This window comes from Electrona antarctica (assembly GCF_951216825.1).
Source record: "Electrona antarctica genome assembly, chromosome: 2".
Taxonomy (NCBI): domain Eukaryota; kingdom Metazoa; phylum Chordata; class Actinopteri; order Myctophiformes; family Myctophidae; genus Electrona; species Electrona antarctica.
In genome coordinates, this window is record NC_136807.1 from 37,234,313 (window position 1) to 37,244,621 (window position 10,309).

A 10,309-nucleotide genomic window follows, 5' to 3' on the forward strand; every position below is an offset into this window, starting at 1 on the left:
TACTTTTTCTTGTGACCACCACGCTCTGACTTATGGTGCGTTACCCGTTCAAATCATATAATGGAAGCACACACCAAGACTGCATTGTGCAGCCCATTACCTTTATTTCCAAAAATATTGATATCAATTATTTTAAGCCTATAGAATCCAGCCATCCAGGATCCTGGTGAATCATGACCATAAAACCTTTGATTCTGTGATATTGTTTTATATAATTAATGATATGATATACTACATTTAATAAATACCCTTTGTATATGGGTCAGTGACGTGACACCCCTAAAAAAGTGTTTTTTAAAAACCTTTAAATAACAGGAATAAAAATTATTTACTTTTGTTCTACTCACTCTCATCTTTATGGAAACATATTTTGTTTTTAGATATTTTATTGGAATCAGAATTTATTCAGCATTTTGTTGTACTTGTGCCTAAAATCATCATATGGTGTGACATGACAATAATTGTTTATAAAATGAAAATGGAGTACACCTTTCTTAAGTTACTCACTTTATCAAAGTCCTTTATCATAACTAACCTGTAATCCACTATAGTTTTGTGAAAATGTCTTAAATCTGTATATTATTTTCGTAATCAACACTCAATGTGAGGCCCATGTTGTCGGTCTTTCAACATATTTTGTATTTATTGTGACACAACTTTCTCTAAAATTACACAAATATTTGTGACTCTTCCTGATACTATTTGCTATGTAATCCATGAACATTAATGGTTTCATCATTAATAAAGGTATGATTTTTTCACTATTTGGAACGTCACACCAAATGATTTAGTGTCACACCGTATGATCATATCTTCATTTCTCAAAGCAAACTGTGTTTTAACCTACCTATTAGTGAGTACTGAACTTTACAGATTGATTAAACAATTACTCAGGAAAAACAGCAACAGGAAAATTGCTTTAACATTGAATAACATGCAAATGACTTAATAAAACAAAATTAAACACATTTTATTGTGGATAGTTGCAGATTTTATGTGAAGCTGTTTAAAACAAATGTTTAAATGGACAAAAGAAACATGGGTCTTTGTTATTTATTGTTATATCTGTAGGAAAATACAGTTTGCATCATATGGTGTGACAAAAAAGTCATATGGCGTGACAGGCAGACAGTCACACCATTATGATATAGTGTCACACCATATTATGTTTTCTGCACTTAACATAACCTTGAGGCTACTAGCTACACATTAGCATGCTAACAACATGCTAGCTATAACAAAGCAACATAGATTTACATGTAATTATGATCAAAAAATCTAATAACTTTAGCTTTTTTAATGAAAAAGGTGTCACACCCACAGACACTCGGATGAGTCGCATTGGTCAGCGTTCCAACAAGATCGTATTTCATGGAAATGTTAAAATGATAATTCACCACAGACACCTGTCATGCTATTGTAATGCAAGTGCTGAGCAGCCTTACTGAAGAAGGACCTCTCTATCCCAATGGGTGTCCAAACAATTGCCTGTTGAAATTTCCCAAAATGGTGTCACACAATATGATTTTGGTTTGGGGGACAAAATCTTTTTGATCAGAAATTACTGAAAACATTATGCTTGGACTTTGAAAAGATTAGGCTCACAAATAAACATCTATATTATATTTATGGAATTTTTAAAAGAATTTTAGCATTTTTTCCCCTTAGTTTTATTCAAGTTCCTACTTTGAGAAACAGGGCCAGGACAGTCGCACCATATGAGTTTTGCTATGTTTGGTTGAAAATTCTGAAGAAATGAGGAATGAAATGTTTTAATCTTGAGTATGTTCACATAAAGCATAATGTCCTGCACAATATTCAGAAGGTTTTTGACAAATATATATTTTATTTATACGCGTTTGACACTGAGGACAGCAAAGGACAGCATGTCACGTCACCCACCCACATTAGTGGTTTTCATTTTTCTTTCTTCACAGAATCAAAGGTGTTATGGTCATGATTCACCAGGATCCTGGATGGCTGGATTCTAGGTTTAAAATAATTAATGTAAATATTTTTGAAAATCTCTATGGGTCCAGAAAACCACGCTCACTGTTATGCTCTATAACTGCAGCCAGCCAGCGGTGTTGTTGAGCAGCCTGCACCGCTCAGTTCACACGGGTGTGATTATTTTGTTCACACTGAATTCACCAATAATGAAACAAGCCTTACTGCACTCACAATGCGATTTTTCTTTGAATTCTTTAATTTATAGCAGCAGCAGTCTCTGACAAACGGACGTGTTTCCGCTACTCAGGCCTATACATCATATAATCTTAATTTTTTTTGAAGATGTGTGCAATTCTTTTGAATTTTTTAAGGTGTTTTTTTTTTTTATCAGATTTTTAATTTCTGAATTTGTATTTTATTTTTTGAAACAGTATTTAAAAAGTAGGAAACAAAAAAGGGCTATTTACTCATGAATCATGACTCATGAGCCATAAAAACGTCTCTGTGACCCAAATATGGGTCCCAGGACCTTTTTGTGTTGTCCTTTTAGCCTAAATGTCTTACTGTACCTCCGTGCTGTTTACATTTCTGACTCAAGTATTCAAGCAATCAAGCACATAACAACCATCCTAGAATAGATCATTACCATTTTCCACAATTTTGGAAAGAAGGCCTACCGGTATTCTGTTTCGGACTTGTCATTCTACCAATGTGCAATGAAAATATTGGTACAGTTTCCCTTCCATGTCCAGTCTTACTACTTGTGACATAATGTTAGCTATAGCTCATCATATTGCGTGCATAAGGTCATAATAAATAGAGCACACACACAGGTAAAATAGCTGTTTATCAATTATTTGTACAGCAAAACAAAAACACATAAGCCTACAGGGTACAGGGTACACTTGCCAGAATGTGAACCCAGGCATGTTGAGTACACCAAAGTTTTATGTTAGAAATGTTGAGTATGGGTCCCCAGCATGTAGAAACTGGCGGATGCTAACTTGCATATGTTGAGCAATTTTCATAATTGGCATAATATGGAGAGGAAAATTTCATCATGCTTTAAGTAGCATGTGCAGTGTCAAACTAGGGGGTTTGCATGATGCTGAATCCATTCCAAGCATTAGTTTTGCACAAAAAACACTCCTTGGGCTAAAAACGGCCATAGCGTCATCACAAATGTGATGATGTCAGCATACATTTGTAGCAAGTGGCTATGGCCGTTTTTAGCCCAATGAGTGCATTTTTTAGCAAAACTAATATGAATGGATTCAGCATCATGCAAACCCCCTAGTTTGACATTGTCACATAAAGCATGATGAAATTTTGATTTTTTTTTCCCCCCCTTCTATAGGTTGTAAATGGTATGGTCACATGAAAATTGCTCAACATATGCAAATTAGTATCTGGCAGTTTCTACATACTGGGGACCCATACTCAACATAAAACCTTGGTGTACTCAACATGTCTGGGTTCACAATGGGGCTCTATTGGCTGGCAAGTAGACTATATATATAGTTTAATTGCATATAAGACAAGGGGGGAAAAGGTACTCCTTTTATCGTGTAGATGGCCTAATGGCCGAGCCTATGTATTGAAGTGTATTATGCACAAGTGCAACCATATAGCATAAGCATATTATGAACATAAAATATTCTGTCTTCTAAAGTGTGTATTAATGAATTCCTAGTGCCCCAATAAAATTATTACTAGTTTCAGGGACTAAAAGTGGGTAAAAGTGGGTAAAAAAGTGAGGGTAGAAAAGTGAAGACGCCTGGAAGATGCTTGGCTGACCACAGAATGTGATGTATGATGATGTATGATGATAAGAGTGTCCCTCACTTCACACAAGTGTGATATTTTTACCACCTGTGCTGACAGGTTTTCTGCTCTGCTGTTGCTCTGTGGGCCTCTGTAGGCGCTAACAGTGACCCATGGTGCTAGGAGCTATGGGGGTTGTTGCCGGGGTGGGCCAGACTCCCACAGGGGAGGTCGAGTCATTTCCTGCTTTGAGACCTCTGTCCCTCACAGCTGTCATGGCAGTCAGAAACCTTCCCTCCCACATCTGTACCCCTTTCTTTCTTTCTTTCTTTCTTTCTTTCTTTCTTTCTTTCTTGCTTAAGAAGAGATGTAATAATACAAATACACATTATTTATTATTATTACCTTAACAATGTTAGAAAGTGCTTTGCAATACAATTAAATAAATCAAAGTAATTTTGCAACCAATAAAAAGTTACAAAACAACAACAACAATAAAGCAAATAAAACAAGTACACAAATGTTCTAGCTGCTGCATTAAGGGGATTAAACAGCCTTTTAATATAGATTTAAAAGTGGTTACTCAGCTAGCTAGCCTCATGTCCTCATCAATCAAACCCCATTGAATTTGCCTTGAATTTGAAAAAGACAACAACAACACTTGTGATTGTGGAACTAATCAAATGTTTAATTATAATTCTTAAATTAGCTTGTGACCTAAAATGCAATTGATATAGGCCTAGATCATTCGATTTCTAACTATGTAAAGCGCTTTGGATAAAAGCGCTATATAAATGTACCAGTTACCATTGAACTCTTAGTCCAAAATAAAAGATTCAGACAAGTTATTTGTCTAGTTCTTGCAGGGAATGATTATCCTTAGCATTTTGGGGGATTTGGTGTTTTGTTTTATAAAACCCCTGTTTCTTTGTGATGTGTTAAACCAACTATTTAATCTGTGCAATAAGAGTCTTTATGGATTCTTCACATTTGTCGAGAGTCGAGACTGTATCTGTGAATTATATACACGAAAATAAAATTAATTCCTTGTTGAAAAGCAATCACTCATAGTAGATGAAGTAGGTGATAACATACAAGTTGTATGGTAAATACATTTGTGTAGGCTTCAGCTGATGACATTGTGTCAGGGGGAATACCCTTATAGAATAACCAGCTGTGTTTAAACATGAAATAGCAATTGACTTCAAATTTTCTGCTTTCAAATAAAAACAAGGAAACACAGTAAACACTAAATGTAGCACATTTCTTCTGTGTTTTTTATTGTGCCAGGTCAATACAATATATATAGTAACACTAAATTTAGCACATTTCTTCTGTTTTTTATTGTACCAATATATAGAGTTAACAATATAGGAATACATACAGTATATCAATTCACCTCAGCTTTTCCACCCACCGTTTCCTTGTTTAGGTTATGCTTGACATGAAACATTCATGCAACTGGTTCATCCTCTGAAGCCTGCCAAATATACTGTATTTGTTCTGGCTTAATGTTATGTGGTCTTTAATTAAGCAATATAACTAACATTATATATTATACATAATATAAATAATTACATAGGATAATGTAACATTGTTATCTGATAAAAAATACTGTTCTTTCAGTTGTACTTTGAAATACAGTCCACACAAGATAGAAGTGTGATTTGAAAAACACACCACCTGAAGAATCACAGTCTTTCAATTGATGAACTGTGGGTCTCTGGTTGAGCCATGACAAGATGGAGGCGTAAGGAAGGAAGTGGACTCCTCAAATATCTGAGTGGGCTACCCACCACGGCCTTTGACCTTGTCCAGGCTCTGTTATCAAAGACCCATAATCCACTGGGAGGAAGAGGAGGATGGGAGGAAGAGATTTATATTGCCCTTGCTTGTTAGCCCTCACATGGAACTCTATTAAGAACAAAACATAATTGAACAAACATAGAAAGTTAGTAGGCTGGTATATAGGTATAGTTTTATGTTTTGTGAAACTTGCACTGAGATTGAAATGTTGGCTATCGGTTTTGTAAATCAAATCGCAGATCTAGTGAACAAAGTTTATGGCAAAAATAAATGCATAGATGTACGCAAGCATCTGCACAGTGCACACACAGAGCTAATTATGTGCAGTCTTACTGAGGCCTCTCTACAGAAACCCTTTTCCCCCAGAATGCCAAGTGGGTGAAAGAGGGGAGTGAGGAAATGGCAGGGATTAAAGTGATTTAAAGCCAGTGTGATAACTGATTTCATGGTGACAGAAACAATGAAACGCATAGGGGTTCCAACTTCCATCATGAAAGGAGTGATTCTTTATTTGCCCAGGATACAGCATCGGAGGACTGGCCAGCTTCCCTAAACCCGTGCTCCTGTCCTCAGCTGGAGCAGCAAGGCTTGAGGGGCCCAGCAGGAGGCCTTCCGCAGGCAGCCACATAAAGATGAGAGCCAGTTCATTAAAGTTAGTTGTAATTGAAATAGGAAGGGGGGATTGTGGGGCATGCAGCATTTCATTTAACATTACGTTTTTATTCTGTATTACAGTCTATGTTAACTGTATTGGAATGGAGACAGGATTTTATTAATTTTCAGATTCCTTTTTTTCCAGACACAAATGTATTTCCTTTGGTAGTTTGAATGCACTTCAAAAAGCATCATAACTTCATTGTGAAATAATATTTCAGCACAAGAATTTAATTATAAGACTTTCATTTTTGCTATTTTACTTCCTAAACATGTTTTCTTCCAAACTAAAGCAAAATAAACATTCAAAACACAGATTTAGATGTTTATTTTAGCCAATGACAGCTCGTTTTGCTGGGTGAAAATCCACCCTCTCAATTTTCATGATTGGTTGTTGGTACAAAGGAAGTGACCATATTTAGATCAAACCACAGTCAGCTCGAGGTCCAGACCTTTCCAATGATATATGGCATTATATGTTGTTGCCAAGATTTGGATGAGATATTTTGTCTCAAAATAGTGGCTTCAAATAAAACGTTTTGGAATTGTACAATACAATTATTTAAAGGCCGTTTACTCAAAATGAGTTTTCCTCATACCTGGGACAAAGAATCTCCACTTCAGTTGCACTCACATACACCAAACTTTCCAGTCTTATTCATAACCATATTCTGCAGATATTTACAGATGGGTTTGTTGATATATCATTCACAGCCTGATTTACATCACATTTTATACCTAAAAACATGCCGATAATTGGTTTTTTTTATGCCTGTTGACACTATTTTCTGATTTGTGGAGTGATAATTAGAGATATCTAAAATCCCTTCTGTAATTTTCTTTGTCTCTAATATGTCAACAAAATGAAACAATCATTTTGAATCTTCAGATTTATCGTCCCGAAATGTATGCAAAGTAGCGCATATAATGCCTAATTTGCATATTTAAACATATAATTTCAGAAAACTTGTAATACAAAAAATCTTAGTTTTAATATAAGTAATCAACTGGAGAAGTTTCATTGTGATAGCTATTAGTTAACTTTTTTTTCCCTATTCACCTACCATGTCTCACCTTAAGCAACATACAGGGAACCTCCACCATCATTTTTGGGAAATCGACAGGACAGACACAAATATTTGCTTTTTTCTGTGCCTACATTCAGCTTTGTCGGGTTCAAAGACCTTTGAATCACCACATTCATAGGGTCGAATGCTTTATTGATTCCATATGGATTATTATGCGTAATGGCGGTTGATTCAATAATAGGAAATCAGTCAAGTCTGAGCAAAAACTTAGGAATTTAGTAGTATGTGATGTAATGTTTTTTGAGTAAATGTACAAAAGTATTTACATACAACTATACTTATGCAGGATGTCCCATTTCATAAAATGTTTTGAAAATCTACAACAGATGTACAACATCATGATGCAACACGTTGTGAGCTAGTTGTATAGCTATTTCCGAATAGCCAAAGTATACTGTATATATAGGGTGGTAATGTCTTGCAATGTCTGAATCTGACAACTAAAAGTAAAAAGTAAATTTTCCTCTGAGATGTCAAGAAGTATAAAGTAAGAACGTATAAAGTATGGAAATACTCAAGTAAAGTAAAAGTACCTAAAAATTGTGTGTGTGTGTGTGTGTGTGTGTGTGTGTGTGTGTGTGTGTGTGTGTGTGTGTGTGTGTGTGTGCGTGTGCGTGTGCGTGTGCGTGTGTGTGTGATCATTCCAGCTTGCAAAGTTGAAGGAGGAAAAAATGACTAGGCCATATGTGTGTTTCACTGCCCACAGTTTTCCCCAGAAAACTACTGCTGTCTGGACACCCCCCCCTCCTCTCTCTCTCTCTCTCTCTCTCTCTCTCTCTCTCTCTCTCTCTCTCTCTCTCTCCCTCTCTGGGCTAGGAACATGTTTTGGAATCCTGAGGCATGACAGAGTCAAAGCCTTCATTTCTTTGTCCTACCCCCCCAACCCCCCCCCCCCCCCCGCTCCCACAGTCCTCCCTCCTTTCCATCACTCTCTTTCCCTCACCCAACTCGTGCTCCATCATTTCCTGTTGAGTCACGGTGACGGACTAGGAGAGGGCCGTGTTTTACAGTTTTACTGCTTCCCTCTTTGTACCCCTCTCTGTACTTCTACGTCCTCATGCACGTACGCCAGAGTCTCATATGGGAGAGAATCATTATGTGTGACATTACCGCCAGTCTTGCAGGGTACTGACTACATTGAAGTCAGGTAGAGTCCTGGAAACTCAAAGCAGATGTCGGAAAGCTCAATGGCATCTCTCCCAAGCAATGTGGAATCGTAATTTATACAAGACTTGTGTGACTTGTATTGTCACAAGACTTGTAGAAGACTTGTACAAGACTATTATTAGAAGATTATAAAGCATGTTGCTCTCCATAACCTGGCAGCATCATACATCAATGATACAACTTACAATAATAATTGTAATTGATATAGCACCTTGTGAAGCACTGCTTCACTGTATAATAAAAGCACAATATTCTGAACAAAGAAGATATTTTGTTTGAGGTTTCAATAACTGAAATGGGAGACAGTCATTCAAAAACACTTCGATAAACACAAATGCAAACCTTTTCAGATAAACAAAAACCCATTTGACCCCAAAACACCTCACCAAACGTCATTGTAGCTGAAGGCATGTTTCCTGATCACCTGATATCACGTGAACAATGATAATGACCTCTTCAATATCAAGTTTCCTCTCACACAAATGTATTGCTGTTGGCACAATATTGACATAATGGTCGTTGCTGATTAAACTGGCAGAGAGAGGAAATTACGCGAATGATGAGGTGAGGCGGGGCCCCATTTCAACGAAAAGATACATGTCTGTATGTGAGGGAGGGAGGGAGAAATGAGGCAGGGCTTTGAGAAAGGAAAGGAGCCCGGTAGCAGATTGCTTGACTCATTTTAGAGCTCAGCTGACTCACAGTTACAAGCTCGCCTTCCAAGTGTGAGTGTGTGTGTGTGTGTGTGTGTGTGTGTGTGTGTGTGTGTGTGTGTGTGTGTGTGTGTGTGTGTGTGTGTGTGTGTGTGTGTGTGTGTGTGTGTGTGTGTGTGTGTGTGTGTGTGTGTGTGCGCGTGCGTCTGTCCGTACTCTTGTTCCATGTCCCCTGTGATTTTATTCTTATGTAAAGAATAAATCTACCCAAATGAGGACAAATATTGTTGAGACCTCATTTCCATTGGTCCCGGTTTGAACTGAAAAAATAAGTTTTGAGAATTCCCTACACTAGTACCAAATAAACTCAGGATGGGGGGGGGAATCAGCTTTGCCATAAAGGAGTGCCAAATCATAAAACTGATGTAATCCCGGTATACGTAATGCCAGGTCAACATTGCACTTTCGATTCCATCACCTCAAAGTAATTTAATCTATTTACACTAGTACGCACCCATATTTCCACAGTTCTACTGTCATTCTGTCAGTTCCAGGATCACCACAATGTGGTCCATGTGGTGTTATGGACTCTGAGACATACTCCAGGGTTAGTCATGATGATGAATGTGTTGCAAGTGCCTTTAATGGTGTGCCACTACTGATAATAATAGTGAATATTGGGCAAGAGCAGTTCACGGACGAGTAGGATGTGAATATCGACTCTTGGGTATACAGTAACTGTGCCCACTTTATCTGATTGAGAATGAGACTGTGACAAAATGAGGTATATGAAGGGCTTTCCTTTTGCATTATTATGCAACATTAACATTATTTCAAGATGTTTTAAATTTAGCAAATATCCCAATTGTTTCTCCAAAAATAGTAGTATTGAATACATTACTAAGCATCCATGTCATGTTCACATTCATACCGACTCTTTACAGGGACTGTGATTGTGTACAGGCCGTGGCATTATTCCAGAGCCGTTGTTGTAGATTGTTATCATTAAATCTGCCTAAAGTAAATACACTGATGCCAGCCCATCAACTATCATATTAACACTAAACATAACATTCACATGATTCAGACATAACAGTTACACAATCCATATGTTTTGCAATATACAGTATACATGCCACAAAACCTTACAGGAGTTTGCCGCTTGTTATACATCATTTCTTATAAGCTAACATTGTACAAGGCGACCCTCTAAAGTAACGATATGCT